The sequence below is a fragment of the Gobio gobio genome (genome assembly GCF_949357685.1).
Source record: "Gobio gobio genome assembly, chromosome: 8".
Taxonomy (NCBI): Eukaryota; Metazoa; Chordata; class Actinopteri; order Cypriniformes; family Gobionidae; genus Gobio; species Gobio gobio.
This window is the reverse complement of record NC_137114.1, coordinates 34,363,630-34,379,574: the sequence shown is the minus strand read 5'-3', so window position 1 is coordinate 34,379,574 and position 15,945 is coordinate 34,363,630.

The following is a 15,945-nucleotide window of genomic DNA, read 5'->3' as shown; positions in this document are numbered from 1 at the left end:
AAACATTCACTGAACGAAGATTATCTTTAGTTCGTTGCTATGGCGGTTGCTATTGACGCATCTATAGCTGAAACCACGTAGCTGGCATTACGTGCTTCCGCCCGGAAGTATTTTCTTCACTTTTAGAAAAAAAAAAAAATATATATATATATATATATTTATAACATTTCTCCACAGAAAAAAAAAGCAATTTGGTAACTCAACAATATGACATGTTCATATTACTGCTATAACATTTAATAATTTCTCCTTCGATTCTGAGAAAACGGCTGCGTCCCAATTCGCCTACTTATACTACGTCCTAAAAGTATGTACTCTTTTTGTTAAGAAAAAGTACATACTTTTGAGTGTGTAGCAGAACAATATGCAAGCTTTGGGACATACTACTTCGTCATCTTTAACGGACTCTGTTGCTTAGTTACGTGAGTCCCGTCACCGTTTAAACTGCCCTGTCAATCATCGTCACAGTTAAAATCCTCCACATTCAATTTAATTTCCTACCGTAGCGGAGAGAAATATAGTAGCACGTTGATCTGCCATTCGTGGGTCTTTAATGCACAGACTCCTCTCGTGTTTGCAAATTAATGGCCAAATGTATCATTACAGAAATTCACAATGCTGCTGCAGGTGTTATATAATGTGGCTAACATTGAATAAATATCTTTTCGTCAGGTTAAATACTGATAATTGCTCACTCAAACCACTTTATCTAATCCTCTCCACTTAACCGTCAGACTCGCGTAACCGTCATGTTTGTAGTTTTTTTACACTTTTTATCCGCGTTTGTAGTTCTCGCAATGGGTTGTGGGCAATATCAGCCGTTAGAGTGTGCATCGATCTGCACTTCGAATTCTGACCGGAAATAGTAGACCATCCGGGAATCTTTGGAATACTCTTTTCAACATACTACGATTCGGGACATACTAATTCTTTTTTCGAATACTATTTAGTACGGATAGTATGCGAATTGGGACGCAGCAATATATTTTTTGTAGCTGAAGGTTATGGAAGTGCCTCGTGTTGTGGGCGGAGTTTGCGCGTTCTACTGTTTTGGCTAACATCTGAAATAAACCAACATATTTCATTTTTGTTAACATAGATTATCTAAATGCAGTGTAACTACTAGATTGACTGTACTAGATATTTGATATATTCCGTAGATATATCTTTTTACAACCCTAGTTTACAACCCTAATTTGCAAACCGGAAGAACTACAACTTTAGTGCTCATTTGTATCAAGCTGCAAAGTGTGGCTATTGGGAATTGTAGTTTTTAGAACATTTGTGTTTTCCTTAGAATATGAGGTTGTAAATAGTTAGTTGAAAGTATAGGAAGGGGTTTAGGGGTATGGTAAACACATCTATGTAATCAGATTTTAAATATATAATTGTTAAGTGGGTTTAAATTTTAATTTTAACCATATTTGACAGCGCCCCCAGTTGTTGACTATACTGTATACACCTCAGTATGATAGCTGAGGTCAAGAGCTCTCTATAACAATTTGTCCCATACCTGTAGCCCCTTTTGTTGCTGAATTATAAGCCTTCAAACATGCACCAAGGTGAAGTTTCAAAGGTCAGTATTTCAAATCAGGAGACCTATAGCATTTTCATACTAACAAATGTTACTCTCTAGGACAAGACCTTTCCAACAATATATTTGGTTTAGCTGTACAACAAAGTTTTAATTTTCTTATTTCATGGACACAAGGCCATCTCAGGTCTAGTTTCAGAGAGCACTTTGAAGTGTCAATATATAAAGTGAAGATGTTTGTTTGTTTCTGACTGTTTAAACAGATTTATGACCCCACAACATGAGGAATACCTGGTCCAGACACACACACACGCCACATACAAATTATGTGTATTTCTGTTTGGGACACACACGGCTTATATGCATAACTATTTATGTTAATGCTGCTGTGATGGTAAAAAATATACCAAAAGACCATGGTCTAGAATGGGTAGTCATCTCCTCTTGTACTTGTAGTATTATTATTGGTATTCAAAACCAAGAGTACAATACACATAGGTAATGTAGGCCCTGTTGCATCCTCTGTATTTATTTCTCTGTTTAAAGATTTAGTTTGTATGTGTACAAAAAAGGGCAAATAGTTTTTCCGTTAACATTTTCCTCCTTCCAACACCTGTTACTGTGAAAAACTACAAACCCCATTTCCAGAAAAGTTGGGATAATTGTGCACCAGTACCCATGGAATGGGTGAGCTACATGTGTGTGAAGGTACCATTGACACAGAGGCATATTTTGGGATTTTAGAGAGACATATGTTGCCATCAAGGCAACGTCTCTTCTATGCTTATTTCAGCAGGACAATTCCAGGCCTCATTCTGCATGTCACAAGGTGTTTTGGTGTTGGTTCATGTTCCTTGTTCATGTTTTAAGTTTATCATGTTCTTGCTTATGTTTTAGTGTCATGTTCACAGTCTTGTCATGCACTTCCTGGTTTTGTCATGTGATTCCCATGCCCTCATGTGTTGTCATATCATTGGTTCATTGTCTCATCACTGTTCACAGGTGTCACTTGTCTTGTCATTAGTCTGTGTGTAATTAAGCCCTCGTGTTTGCCATGTGTCTTTGTCAAGTATTGTTAGTGTAACACTGCTGTTGGTGAGTTCATGTTCTTGTCAAGTCTTAGGCTAAGGCTATTGTGTTCCAGCTCACATTCAAGATATAATAAACACTGGATTTGGGTTCAACTAAGACTTGCCTCCAGTGGGTCATTGAATCGTTACACTGCACAGGCTACAAAAGCGTGGCTTCCCAAACGATTAGAAAGTGTTATTAATAGGAAAGGTGATGTAACACAATGGTAAACATGCCTCTGTCCCAACTTTTGTTGAGTGTTGCAGGCATGAAATTATAACTTTGTTTATATTTACAAAATACAATTGCGCTGGTCATTAACTAATTGTTAAGTAATATGTCATCGTGGTTATGGCTTTTGAGTTAATTTTAAATTAGTTAAGGCCCTTAAAGGTCCCATGGCATGAAAATGTCATTTTATGAGGTATTTCAACATTAATATGAGTTCCCCTAGCCTGAATATTGTTCCCAAGTGGATAGAAATGTTGATCGGTGTAAACACGAGTTCTGGCTGTCTTTCTCTGCCTTTGAGAAAATGACAGGCCAGACGAGCCAATCCTGAAGTCTCCTGGTTTGACGTCCAAGCAGGAACGGTTTCCTCCCTTTCCTCCGCCCAGAGAATCTGTCACGCCCATGCAAACGCTCGACAGATCATGGGTTGTGAACGAGTGAATGCTGGCAGTTTCTCAGTGTTTGGATGTACAAATGAAAACAGAAGTCTTTTTTCAGTTCCTTCTGATCTGTGATCAGTGATTTCTTATGTGTAGCTAATTATTTATTATTCGTGCACACACTGCGGCTTCTCTCTCTCCCGACAGAACGGTGTTTTTGTGTTTTCTATCTTGTGAGTCAGTGTTTTTGTACGTCCTCGTCGCGTCTATCTGTTCTTAAATGTGCATACAGTCGGGAGTTTCTGCTTAACATCGGCAGAGCCACATCTTTAGAGATAAACCTCACACACGCCGAAGCTCGGCCTTCAACATCCCCGACCCCCAGTACTGCATCTGGCCCACAGCGGAGGCACCAAACACGGCGTGAGATTAAGCAGAAGGAGGGTAAGCGTGAGGGTATCCGGCTAGGCTAGCCAGCTTTCCCCACAATAAACTGGATTACATTCGATTACTGCTGTTGTGTCTTTGTTTGCGCTGTGTAAGTTACTCAATGCGCGTCACTGGTGCTTTTCATATGATTGGAACATATCTAGAAATAATGCTTTAATCCAACTTACTAACTCGTTCATCTCGCTGTAATGGTACATTGCATGTGTCACAAAGTTGGTAATAATGATGAAGACGGACTCGGTGTGACTGGGACTCGTGTTTATTCAGAACTCTCAGATACAAACACAATAAACTCGCGCTGACTGACAGCGCTCTCACAACTCAGTAGTTACTATAAATAACTTTGTTAGCAATCGCTCCGTCTCCGTGATGTCCGGTTCGCGAACGAATCATTCTTTTGAATCGGTTCTTTTTAGTGAACCGAACCAGTTCACCAAATCGGACTGAATCGTTCTAAACGGTTCGCGTCTCGAGTCAGCGCTGATCCATAATTTACTAAAGTTACTAACTTTCTGACATGAGTGACAGCCCCTCCGACTAGAAATAAACTAATAACCTGAAATATATTCTAGTAACTACAACAGTTCACCCTGAACTGAGACATGCTGAGAGAACTGATGAGAAGTGAACTCAGGTCCATCCGTCTCTCTGGCAGCAGCTTGTGCGCAGTGTTGCCAACTCTCGCGAGACAAATAAGCAACCGCAGCTTCAAAAACAAGCCCAATATTATTATATTATTTAATTAATTATTTTTTTATCAATAAATGAGCAACATATTAAACTGAAACCTCTCAGAGTGTGAAAAGCAAAAACAGATGTGATTTTACAAAAATCATCAAATTGCAATAAAGGACACACAATATCCTCTGATCAGATGTGACCAGAAGAGGTTTGGAGATGGAAAAAGAGAAAAAGTGACATGAAGGCCAATTATGGTAACCCATAGTCGGAGTTAGTGCACACATATCAGGGGCAGTAAGTAGTGAACACACACACTGCAAACCGTGAAAAAGACAAGCCCTGCGTCTCATTGTGCACACAATCTGCCCTAAATAGTACTGAAAATTACTAATGTCACACTATTTAGGATGGATAGTACATTGGGACACAAGCACTAAGGGAGCGCTGCAATATAGCCACATATTTAAAATAAAATAAATTCGAACCATACCTACTGTTATTATTAGTAGACTTGTTTTTTTATAATAGCCTGTAATTTTAAATACATTACAAAAATATTTTTTTAATTAAATTATAGGTGCCTCTCCTCCCTGTTACCTCTCCATCTCTGTACACTGCTGGTGGTATTGTTTGTAAAAATGTATACGTCTATTTAAGTCTACTAACTATCATTACGTGCATTTATAACGTCACATACCTGCACGTTGAATGTAATTTTTCTTCAATGAAGGGGAGAAGGAAGCGGGATATTTGAGGACGGATTATTACAGCACTTGTATCGTTGCACTGAATGCCTATTAGCTGTGAGAAGACAGTGTCAGTCAATGTATTGGACAAAACAGCGACCATAAATGTAAAGAAACGTTGTAAAATAAAAGTTGCTTATTATATTTTCCTAACAAGCAACCACATTTTTTTTAAATAAGCCCAAAAAACCGCAACCCGCGACTCGTGATTTCTTAACGCGACTTGCCAAAAAAAGAAGCCCAAAGTCGCGTGTTATACGCGGACTTGGCAACTATGCTTGTGCGTCGTAGACCTCGTTAAACCACGCCCCCTCCGCTCATTTAAAATGCAAAGATGTCAGCCAATCACAACAGTGGGTGTTTTTACTGAAGTCTCACAGCAGACACGCCTCTTGAAACAGGGCAAACAGCAGTATAAAAAAAATGCCTTTTATTTCTAAATTATGACATTTTATGATGTAAAAATCATACTAACAATATAAGTACACCTCAGGAAACACTATAAAATAATAGAAAAATGCCATGCCATGGGACCTTTAATAGTCATGTGCCTCAACAATTCGTAACATGATTTTGCAAATCGTTAGTTAATGATTAATTAAAGCAGACAACTGGAAGTTGAAATGCAGGGCTTTGACCCATTGTGATAATTAACGCATTCATTTACGTTATTAGTTAATATAATGTTATTAGGGAATTAACACTTGATATATTTAATTAATAGCAATTCATATATTACTTAACCTATTAATCATATAGAATGTTCATTAGTTACTGATGCAGTGATCATTAATACATGGTTTAGTTCCTCATGTCATGAGTCATACATTAACTCATTAAAATAATATTCCAACTTGGGTTGTTGCTAAAATGTATATTGCATAACTGATTACTATTATTGTCATGTTTGTATTCAGTGCATTTCAAAGTAATCAGACCCAACCCTGCCAACCGTTCCTCAGTATAACGTGGTTAACTAAGCCTCTACAATAGTTCTACATAGTCAGTTTTGTAGTATGTTACACTGCCAGTATCCATCTGTGTACAGTATGTAAGTTTTGTACATCTTAATATTGGACCTGCTGTGACTGTGACCTCAAATGTTCCAAAATGTTGGTAGTTCAGGTTGAATCTGAAAGTTCCCAGTTTTCTCTTATCCTAAGGGTTGATGAGCCAAAGTCAACTCAATAGTCAGATGACAAATCACATTTGTATTTCTGTTTACATATATACAGGGGCCTGTTTCAGAAAGGAGGTTAAGTGGAAACTCTGAGTATGTTAACCCTGAAATAAGGGAAACTCTGGGTTTTCTGTTTCAGAATGGGAGGTATGTCAAACCCGAGAAAGCAGGGTAAGTCAAGCCCGTTTCTGAAAGAGAGGTAACTTATACTCAGAGTCAGTTACCAGGGTAACTTACTCTGTGAACCTAACCTGGTCAGGAGCAGGTTTTCTTTGGTAAACCCAGAGTTTATTTCGTTCTCCTCCCCTTTTTAAAGCACCAGCAGTGTTTAAATACTTTATTCATTCATTCAAACGCCACAAATGCTTTTCTTACTGAGTATTTTGGTTGTATTTCAAGTATAAATATATAAAAAAAAATATAAATTTAATCTAAATCTAAAGTAAGCAAAGTTTACTTAAAACAAATTAAATTATCTGCCACTTGACAAAAATACAAAGTAAGAAAAGCATTCTTTGCAGGAACATTCATTGCTTATATTTTCATCATGAGGACACTGTCAAAGAGACAAAAATGGCATGTCCTTTTATACAGGATCCTGACATTCACTTGATAATCCTCTAGAAGTAACCCTGATAATTAGAATTTCCTTTAGGATTTCCAGTGGTTGGACGCATTGATGACACTCATTTACCCATCATCACACTTTCTGAAAACGGATTATTGTATGGAATGGAAGGATGCTGCCAGATGGTAGTACGAGATATATGCCATAACCACCACCACAGCTGTTAAATACATTTATTTACATTTTTTATAGTCATCTTTATTTCCTATAAATACTTTATTCTTTTTCCTGTTGGGTATTAATTTTCTTCCTCCATCTCCTCTTCATCTGTCAGTGGTGCTGGAGTTTGGCTGGCCTGAGTAGAAGTAAACTGTTTAATGTCATTACCCTAATTAATAAATGTAACAGGTGGGATCAGAGAACATTTCATTATGTGAAAGAGCATAGACCCTTTCACATTTCTGGGTTTCTCAGAGCGGAAGTCGTCATAGGGTTAACTTTCATAGCGGTGAATGAAAGAATAAATTAAATATATATTTTTGTGTCTCCATTTGCTCAAATAGCAAAAGAAAAACTCCACAATAGTGATTTCACAACTTTCAAAAAGGGAAAAATTAAAGTGAGATTGATAACTGCAGTGAAAAGAGAGAAAGATGTTAATTTTAACTATCACTCCCATAGACGCTGTATTAGAAACACTCTCACTGCAGCGGTAACTTGATTTTTGTAATTGGATGCAAAAGTAATATAATACAAAGTATTAATGTTATAAATGTACATAAAAAAAAAATACACAAAACGTTGCAGGATTTACGATATTGATGACTATTAAAACACGTCATCACAGTCTGTGAAAAGGGTCTATGTGGGAAAAGCTGCTCCACATTGGACACTGAATGATATTTATTTAATATGTCAAATGTTTGTAAAGTCATTAAACCAACACCCATGAACATTTTATGCTTAAAGCTTTATCTGATTGAATTATGTTTTTATTTTATTTTTTATTTTTAGCTGCTGCCACATTCTTTGTTTGCCTTTTGGATACCATGAAAATTAAACTTCATTAAAATAATTAAGAATTAAACTTGTGTATTGACCTGGAAGTATGCAAATGTCTTTTTGTTGGGTGCTGTTGCCATGGTGAATCGTACTTTCGGAGCTCCATTGATCGTGGCTTTTCATAGTTGGAGTGCATGAGCATAACTCAGAGTCAGTCTACTCAGAGTTGATTGAACTACCTCAATTCAGCTGTTCTGAAACCCAAAACTCAGAGTTTCCCATCTCAGAGTAAGTCAACTCAGAGTTCAGGTTTAAACTCAGAGTTGGTTGAACCTCCTTTCTGAAACAGGCCCCAGGTGTCAGCAATTATTTACAAACATTATCAGTTGCATAACCATGAGTATCACAATTCCATGAAAATAAAAGTCAAGACTTTAGAAACCTTTTCAAATCAAAGTACAAGTAAAAGCAAAAGCAATTACAACTATGACCTGAGTCTGACTTGAGTCCCCACCTGTGCATCATCATCATCATCATCATCAGAGCTGATGTCACGTAGCCAATCCAATTCTTCATCCATTTCCCCTTCCTCCTCTTCCACCAGCGTAGGAGTTGGTTCGAGAATGCCTCTGTATGTGCATGCTACAGTCTGCTGTTTTTGTCTGAGGTCTTGCAGTCTTCTGTTAAGTAGACTGATGAGGCCCTTGGACCCCTCCTCTGTGAATCCATTCGTATATCCTATAAGTCCACACATGAAGAATAATGTAATTACCATCACACTAAACATTTAATCAGAGAGAGCTGATTTATGTTAAGACAAATCTTAAATACAAAATCAAATTAAAATAATCTTTGAAGGTTATTTATCCTTAGTTTTTGAGCCAATACTAGCATGATTGCTTTTCACTTGAAAATAGTTTGACCTATGAATGTTAAAATGCATGAAGGCAGGTAGTTTGACTTACTTCCTGTTTGTGTGCTCACTGAAACGGTGGCCATCAGTGACTGAACCTTCTCTACTGAGTCCTTAAGGTACTGACAGTGCTGCATCATCTCCTTCACAAGGATCTGTTTTTCTTCTGTCAGTCGTGAGACAAGCATTAGTTGGTCAAAGAGCTTCTTCTTGGTGATAATGTCGACACCATCTGCAGTAATGAAAACATCATACATTAATAAACAAATTTGATGAGGATACATTTTAAATAATTACTAAAAGTTAAATCTTCATACAACACCTGTGTTCTGTTCCTGCCAAGGCCAGATCATGCTCTCTGCAGCCTTGTTGGAGAGTTTCTGCACAACTGAAATTGTGTCCACAAGATCACCATCAGGTTGTTGGTTGTATCGCTGGATCTCTTCTAGCAAGCGTTTCTTTTCTTGGGCAATCTTCTGACTAATCTTCTGACGCCTTTTGTTGCGGTCTGTAATAAGAGCAAAAACAATGCTATTACAAAAGAGCTGCTATGGCATTTGATGAACAGAACCAATATATCTTCCATCTACATCACTTCCATTTACTAATCCATACCATTCTGTCTATAAAGGTTCTGTTCTCTTCTGACAAATGCTCACAAAGAGTGCTTCGATGGAGATCTGCAAACCATGAACATCAACAGGACTACCTGCTGCATTTCCTACATTCAAGATATGAAGAAAGAAAAATGTTTCAAACACACTTAAGTTCTGTTAATTACACATTGTAAAGCAGCTACAGACCGACATGGAGCCCTGGATATTGGGTCCTACTGGACCATTGTGCTTAGCCTCTCATTTTATTGTTTGGTAGTAGAATTGGTAGTAGTATTATTATCTTTTAATAATAATTACTATGATCTATTACTATTATCTGTTTTTTTTACAGAAACATATATATATATATATATATATAACACATATATATATACAAATATATACATATATATATAAATAAAACACATATATATATACATATATATACATACATATATAACACATATATATATATACGTATATATATATATACATATACGTATATATATATATATACGTATATATATATATATACGTATATATATATATATATATATATATATATATATATATATATATATACACGTATATATATATATATATATATATATATATATATATATATATATATATATATACGTATATATATATATATATATATATATATATATATATATATACGTATATATATATATATATATATATATATATATATACGTATATATATATATATATATATATATACGTATATATATATATATATATATATATATATATATATATATATATATATATATATATATATATATATATATATATATATATATATATATATACGTATATATATATATATATATATATATATATACGTATATATATATATATATATATATACGTATATATATATATATATATATATATATATATATATATATATATATATATATATATATATATATATATATATATATATATATATATATATACGTATATATATATATATATACGTGTATATATATATATATATATATATATATATATATACGTATATATATATATATATATATATATATATATATATATATATATATATATATGTATATATATATATATATATATATATATATATATATATATATATATATATATATATATATATATATGTATATATATATATATATATATATATATATATATATATGTATATATATATATATATATATATATATATATATATATATATATATATACACATATATATATGTATATATATATATATATATATATATGTATATGTATATATATATATATATATATGTATATGTATATATATATATATATATATATATATATATATATATGTATATGTATATATATATATATATATATATATATATATATATACATATATATATATATATATATATATATATATATATATATATATATACATATATATATATATATTAGTGCTGTCAAACGATTAAAATATTTAATCGCGATTAATCACATTAATGCCATAGTTAACTCACAATTAATCGCGATTAATCGCATTAATGCCATAGTTAACTCACAATTAATCACAATTAATCGCACATTTTTATTTATTCTAAATGTCCCTTGATTTCTTTTTGTCCCATTATTTTTTCTTATTTTAATGCTCTTATCAACATAGAAAAGTGGATCGGCTTGCTTTGTTCAAATGTTTGTTTTATTGAAAACAACATTGGCATACTGTAGTGTTCGATTTCACACCAACATTCTCACTTGAAGCAGTCATTCACACTTGGAGCAAATAATCGCTCACACAATGTAACACTGTCCATCAATAAAAGGGTGAAAAAAAATACTTTGTTGCACAAACAGCCCCTTCAACAGCCCTTTCTAAGGGATCAAAACAGGATGATACAAAATAAAATTACAAAGTGCACATGCAAGGTAAACTAGGACTCCGCCTATAGTGCAGTTAAACCAGGGGTCGCCAACTAGCGGACTCCGGTCCAAATCCGGACCGCGAAGCCTTTTGACGTAGGCTAATGAAACAGTTAACGTTGCTCACTGTTGCGTTCAGACCCAGACGCGCGGTCAAGCATGCAGGTACACCGGACGCGAATGACGCGACATGCACGCCGCTTAATTCGCGCTGCAGAATGTCTATTTGCGTCTTTGCATTGACTTAAATCACTCGCGCAAAACGCTTCATTCGCGTCCGGTGTGAATGCACCATCAGAGCAGAAAGCAGCGCTCAAGACAAGCACTTTTAGTTGAAGACCCCTGAGTTAAACCATGGCATAATACGTTTCTCATTTCGGCGTCTCACGCTTGCCATCCACGTCTACTCTTTTAATGGCCCAAACAAGTGTGGGCAGCCGCAGCGTGCCTGATGTTTTGTTTCCGGTCTAGCTACATCCGGAGTGGTGTTGTAGTTTTTCTAACGTTACTAGTTGCTGCAACAGCATGTGAAAAAACTACAAAGTTTGTTAGACCAAAAAGAACGTTAATCTCGCGATAAAAAAATTGACGCCGTTAAAATAGGTTTGCGTTAACGTCGTTAATAACGCGTTTAACTGACAGCACTAATATATATATATATATATATATATATACACACACACACACACACACACACACACACACACACACACACACACATGTTTGTTTTTGTGAAATGTGAGGACATTCCATAGGCGTAATGGTTTTTATACCGTACAAACCGTATTTTCTATCCCCTTACACTGCCCCTGCCCCTAAACCTAACCCTCACAGGAGACTGTGCAGTTCACTTTCTGTGAAAAAAACCTTGTTCTGTATGATTTATAAGCATTTTGAAAAGTGAGGACATGGGGAACGTCCTCATATTTCACCCTCTTTTTGTAATACCTATGTCATACCCATGTCATTATACACATTTGTGTCCTGATATTTCACAAAAACATGCCCACACACACACACACACACAAAAGATGACATTAACGGGCATAGTGGAACAGGGCAGAAATCAGTCTGGCGAGTTAACCAAAAAAATGACTAGCCAATGGCGATCCTATTGTCAAGGTGTGTGTTGAGGTTTGGCTACATACATTAAAAACATACATTAAATTACTCCCACAGTGTTTATGTATAAAAAAAACATTGTCCTTACCTCTACTGGCCCACTGCTTGACATCAACAACCCACTGTTTTAGCATGTCATCACAGCAATGATACTGTTCCTGCATCTTCTTCAGGCTCTCTGTTACATCTAAGGTCTTTTCTACTGTCTGCAAAACAGCAATACAAAATCATTGTTCATTCATTGTCATTTCATAAAATAATCCTTTAAAAGAATCAAAAAAGTATATGTCCCTGCCTGATTTAATACAACAACATATTCAACTACATATACATAGCTGAGGTCCTGCACCCCTACAATATCTACTTGTGGGTAACAGTAAGTTCAAATGTAACTGTTTAAGTTTTGTATTGAAAAAGTATACACTATTTTAAACATAACAAAGCATACCTTTTTGAATCTGGAAGACAAGGCAATGTAGAGGCCATTATCTTTACGCTGATACCACCCAATAGCATGGACAGTAAGCATATCAGTTCTTACTGTAAAGAACAAAATAAATTCTTAATACATTTTACAATTTTAATGGTACGTTTTCAGGCTAACAGGGGGCAAAGAAGCTTACAAACCTGACTTGGCCATTTACTTTGTGGTCAGGGCACATCTGGAGAGAAAACTATTCACTTGTTCTACTTCTTCACCAAGAGTGGTTCCAGCACCTTCCTGGTTCCTTGCATTCCACAAAATCTACAGGAAGCAGTGAAGTTGTTAAACAGTGTGGACAACAGGGTTACCAAGATTGATACATATCCCGAGGTCACCAGGTGTAGAGGAGAGCACATAGGGGCTCATGTTAACATACTCCTGAGTTGTTGTTTGGGTCACAATGTAATTCATTGTGGCACTTTACATTAATTGTTGGCTACATCATTCTCTGAAATATAAAAGTCAAATAGTTAAATGCATCACATCGCATTTTGTATTGTGGGCTTTGGCATGCATCACGGACAAGCAATGTCTCATTTTCTGAAGAGGTTCAAGATGAGTCAGAGCCTCTGGCACCTTGTCCAGGTATGGCACATAACGACAGGTCACATCCATGGCCAAAAATGTAGCACCCTGGAACTCTTTTTGGAGAAACATTGGATATGCAAAGATTTCTCCTCTATACATATTCAGACCTTTTGGAAAATAGAAATAAGAAGAGCACATTGGACACTGAAGTAAAGGCTACATATCATCATTATCTACAAATATTTTTTAAATGCAATTTATCAAGACCATTACCAACCTTTGAGGAGGAATCCATGCCTACACACAGCAATTTCTACACCTTCTTCATCCAACTTGTTGGCCTGCTTTGATGTTTCTCTTGCTGCTGTCCAGTGGGATTCCCCACACATCGCCTTTCCTGATATCTATCAAAGTAAATTGTTTCAACATGTCAGAGTAGTTCATTCAAGAACATTAACTAGCAGGGATGTACGATCAAACACACCAACAATTACAGTCAAGATTTTTTCTTTTCTAATTGCCTGATCCATCTTCCATCTGTAACTCCCTAGATTAGAATCTAGCTGTATTTTTTCCCCATGCAGCTACACCTTCATTCTTTGTGAAAGTTTGATTGCATCACTAACCTCAGCAACCTGCCATTGCCATCTCAACACAAAATCAAAGACTCCAAACATCTAAGAAGGCATGAGATACCCGTTGCTCAGCCTGATTGAAAACGTACACTCTTGACAGCGCCCCGAACTTCCTCATCCAAATTGGACACCTCAGAGTCTTGGGCTAAAAACACTCCATCAAAGAACCCGGGCTCTTCACTCCTACAAGTAAATGAATTCTGGATAACCACTGTAGTAAGAAATGATTGTATTTATATGGCACTTAAAAACAAGGTTACAAAGCCTAACATAGATATATACAGCAGCTACAGTATTAACAGCTTATTGTGAAATAACAAAATTAGAACTATATTATGATGATAATGTTGATAGCAAGTACATACATTAACTACATTGGCTGTTTTTAATGTGCACACAAAACTCACTGGTTTGTTTTCTGGAACCTGTAGAGTTTTCTGTTGCCATCCACTGAAACAGCCACCATTTCAGGGCTACAGGCTGGACAGACAAATGGCTCCTTTCCCAGAAGTTGGTTCACTTCAGAGTTGCAGTACACATACTGCAGAAAGCTCCTCTGAAAAGTGTCTGCATTCACATTGCCAGTCTGAAATAAACAAATTTAGTACAGCTTTCAATGACAATAGACTACAATATAACCTATTTATGTTTTGTCAATGTAACTTTTCAAATCTAAGAAGGATGCAAATGACAATGCTGTCTAGTATGGTCTTCAATTCAGTTCATTTCAGAAATCTGAAATACTTTAACCACTTGTGGACCTTGAACTACATATGTAGGTATATTTAAAGTTACGCCCTGCACAGACTCAACCACCATTTTTGCCATACTGTCCAGCCTTACAGCTACTTTAATAATAATATTAATAATAAAAATAAAGGCATTTTGTCTTTCATCTTCACATTTTTACTCACTCTTCCAAACTGCTTTGTTCTCTGGTCCAACATTGCTGTGAAGGCTTTCACTGACATTCCTGAAGCTGTTGTCTTCATAGCCTCAAAGGAATGGAACAGATCTGGGTGGAACAGTGTCTGTGCTTGCATGGTAGCGGGAAAGTAACCACTCCTTACAAAGTCACCAACTTCTGGAGCCCATTGCTTATTGCAATGTTTAAATGTTAGCACCGGAACGTGAAGATTGTAATGGCCTGAGAGCACATGAAAGTCACAAATAAATAACAAGGAACTAATGTGTTAGATAAACAATATTTTTTACGCAATCCTACCATTTATGCAAACCAGTATGACGGATCTACCAATAGAGATGTCAACATCACAAGTGTCACAGGAGCATATAATTTGAGGAAAGGCTGTTGGCAGCAAACACTCTGCAAGAGCAAAAGACCATCAGGATGACATTAAAGAATGTTTGGATTGTGTGCAAGTACTTCGAAAATATAATGCATTTTTTACTAATGTTGTCTGTTATGGGGAAAAAAGGCAAATCAATTGAAGAAGAGACACCAACCTTGTTCACAGATGATGTACTTGCCATCATGGAGTTTCACAAACTCTGTTGGAGGAATATATTGATAAAATCCAAACATGCTGGTTTGCCTACTGTGCAGAGTGTCGTGTTTATGTACCAATTGATCACACTCAGCACAAAACCACTCTGAGGGCAAACATTCCCCACAACGGATGATGGCTTCTTTCACGTGACAGTGATTGCAGGTCATCTGGAAGATGTTCTCAGCAGACAACAAGTTGTCAATGTTTTGTGGCCTCGTCTGTTGCCAACATTGTTGGACCTCTTTCTGTCTTTGAGACCAACTGGACAATGGTGTCTGCTGAGAAAAATCTTGCCCATCAATGCTCTCTGAATCCTGTAGAAGATCCTTAAGCCTCTGCATTGCAATCTTACAAAAGAGAAAGAGAAAAATACAAACATAA